The following is a 3,602-nucleotide window of genomic DNA, read 5'->3' on the forward strand; positions in this document are numbered from 1 at the left end:
TCAGTTTGTTTCCTGAGATTAAGAATTCCTCATATCAGTGAGGTCATATGATACATGTTTTTCTCTGACTTATTTCACTCAGCATAACACTCTCCAGTTTCATCCACGTCGTTGCAAATGGCAAGATCTCATTCCTTTTGATGGCTGCATTATATTCCATTGTGTATATATACCACCTCTTCTTTATCCATTCATCTGTCGATGGACATCTTGGCTCTTTCCACAGTTTGGCTATTGTGGACATTGCTGCTATAAACATTGGGGTGCACGTACCCCTTCGGATCCCTACATTTGTATCTTTGTGGTAAATACCCAGTAGTGCAATTGCTGGATGTATGGTAGCTCTATTTTCAACTTTTTGAGGAACCTCCATACTGTTTTCCAGAGTGGTTGCACCAGCTTGCATTCCCACCAATGGTGTAGGAGGGTTCCCCTTTCTCTGCATCCCCGCCAACATCTGTCATTTCCTGACTTGTTAATCTTTGCCATTCTGACAGGTGTGAGGTGGTATCTCATTGAGGTTTTGATTTGGATTTCCCTGATGCTGAGTGATGTTGAGCACTTTTTCATGTGTCTGTTGGCCATTTGGATGTCTTCTTTGGAAAAATGTCTGTTCATGTCTTCTGCCCATTTCTTGATTTGTTCTTTGGGTGTTGAGTTGGATAAGTTCTTTATAGATTTTGGATACTAGCCCTTTATCTGATAGGTCATTTGCAAATATTTTCTCCCATTCTGCCGGTTGTCTTTTGCTTTTGTGGACTGTTTCTTTGGCTGTGCAAAAGCTTTTTATCTTGATGAAATCCCAATAGTTCCTTTTTGCCCTGGCTTCCCGTGCCTTTGGCGATGTTTCTAGGAAGAAGTTGCTGCAGCTGAGGTCGAAAAGGTTGCTACCTGTGTTCTCCTTTAGGATTTTGATGGACTCCTGTCTCACGTTTAGGTCTTTCAACCATTTGGAGTCTATTTTTGTGTGTGGTGTAAGGAAATGGTCCAGATTCATTCTTCTGCATGTGGCTGTCCAATTTTCCCAACACCATTTGTTGAAGAGACTGTCTTTTTGCCATTGGACATTCTTTCCTGCTTCGTCAAAGATGAGTTGACCATAGAGTTGAGGGTCCATTTCTGGGCTCTCGATTCTTTTCCATTGATTGACGTGTCTGTTTTTGTGCCAGTACCATACTGTCTTGAGGATGACAGCTTTGTAATAGAGCTGGGAGTCCGGAATTGTGATGCCACCAGCTTCGCTTTTCTTTTTCAACATGCCTCTGGCTATTCGGGGTCTCTTCTGGTTCCATACAAATTTTAGGATTATTTGTTCCATTTCTTTGAAAAAAGTGGATGGTATTTTGATGGGGATTGCATTGAATGTGTAGATTGCTCTAGGTAGCATTGACATCTTCACAATGTTGATTCTCCCAATCCATGAGCATGGAACGTTTTTCCATTTCTTTGTGTCTTCTTCAATTTCTTTCCTGAGTATTTTATAGTTTTCTGAGTACAGATCCTTTGCCTCTTTGGTTAAATTTATTCCTAGGTATCTTATGGTTTTGGACGCAATTGTGAATGGGATAGACTCCTTGATTTGTCTCTCTTCTGTCTTGTTGTTGGTGTATAGGAATGCCACTGATTTCTGTGCATTGATTTTATAGCCTGCTACTAGACTGAATTCCTGTATGAGTTCTAGCAGTTTTGGGGTGGAGTCTTTTGGGTTTTCCACATACAGTATCATATCATCTGCAAAGAGTGAGAGTTTGACTTCCCCCTTGCCGATTTGGATGCCTTTGATTTCTTTTTGTTGTCTGACTGCTGTGGCTAGGACTTCTAATACTATGTTGAATAGCAGTGGTGAGAGTGGACATCCCTGCCGTGTTCCTGACCTTAGGGGAAAAGCTCTCAGCTTTTCCCCATTGAGAATGATATTCGCTGTAGGTTTTTCATAGATGGTTTTTATGATATTGAGGTATGTACCCTCTATCCCTATACTCTGAAGAGTTTTGATCAAGAAAGGATGCTGTACTTTGTCAAATGCTTTTTCTGCATCTAGTGAGAGGATCATATGATTCTTGTTCTTTCTTTTGTTAATGTATTGTATCACCTTGGTTGATTTGCAGATGTTGAATCAGCCTTGCAGCCCAGGGATAAATCCCACTTGGTTGTGGTGAATAATCCTTTTAATGTACTGTTGGATCCTATCGGCTAGTATTTTGGTGAGAATTTTTGCATCCATGTTCATCAAGGATATTGGTCTGTAATTCTCCTTTTTGATGGAGTCTTTGTCTGGTTTTGGGATCAAGGTAATGGTGGCCTCATAAAATGAGTTTGGAAGTTTTCCTTCCATTTCTATTTTTTGGAACAGTTTCAGGAGAACAGGTATTAATTCTTCTTTAAATGTTTGGTAGAATTCCCCTGGGAAGCCCTCTGGCCCTGGGCTTTTGTTTGTTGGGAGATGTTTGATGACTGCTTCAATTTCCTTAGGGGTTATAGATCTGTTCAGGTTTTCTATTTCTTCCTGGTTCAGTTTTGGTAGTTGATACGTCTCTAGGAATGCACCCATTTCTTCCAGGTTATCTAATTTGCTGGCATAGAGTTGCTCATATGTTCTTATAATTGTTTGTATTTCTTTGGTGTTGGTTGTGATCTCTCCTCTGTCATTCATGATTTTGTTGATTTGGGTCATTTCTCTTTTCTTTTTGATAAGTCTGGCCACGGGTTTATCAATCTTGTTAATTCTTTCAAAGAACCAGCTCCTAGATTCGTTGATCTGTTCTACTGTTCTTTTGGTTTCTAGTTCATTGATTTCTGCTCTGATCTTTATTATGTCCCTTCTCCTGCTGGGTTTAGGCTTTATTTGCTATTCTTTCTCCAGCTCCTTTAGGTGTAGGGTTAGGTTGTGTATTTGAGACCTTTCTTGTTTCTTGAGAAAGGCTTGTATTGCTATATACTTTCCTCTCAGGACTGCCTTCGCTGTATCCCAAAGATTTTGAAGTTGTGTTTTCATTTTCATTGGTTTCCATGAATTTTTTTAATTCTTCTTTAATTTCCTGGTTGACCCATTCATTCTTTAGTAGGATGCTCTTTAGCCTCCATGTCTTTGAGTTCTTTCCGACTTTCCTCTTGTGATTGAGTTCTACTTTCAAAGCATTGTGGTCTGAAAATATGCAGGGAATAATCCCAATCTTTTGGTACTGGTTGAGACCTGATTTGTGACCTAGGATGTGATCAATTCTGGAGAATGTTCCATGGGCACTAGAGAAGAATGTGTATTCCGTTGCTTTGGGATGGAATGTTCTGAATATGTCTGTGAAGTCCATTTGGTCCAGTGTGTCATTTAAAGTCTTTATTTCCTTGTTGATCTTTTGCTTAGATGATCTGTCCATTTCAGTCAGGGGGGTGTTAAAGTCCCCCACTATTATTGTATTGTTGTCAATGTGTTTCTTTGCTTTTGTTATTAATTGCCTTATATAATTGGCTGCTCCCATGTTAGGGGAATAGATATTTACAATTGTTAGATCTTCTTGTTGGATAGACCCTTTAAGTAGGATATAGTGTCCTTCCTCATCTTTTATTACAGTCTTTGTTTTAAAATCTAATTTGTCTGATATAAG

Source organism: Callorhinus ursinus, unplaced genomic scaffold, assembly GCF_003265705.2.
Source record: "Callorhinus ursinus isolate GAN/ISIS: 27379988/994484 unplaced genomic scaffold, GSC_fseal_2.0 scaffold19, whole genome shotgun sequence".
Taxonomy (NCBI): domain Eukaryota; kingdom Metazoa; phylum Chordata; class Mammalia; order Carnivora; family Otariidae; genus Callorhinus; species Callorhinus ursinus.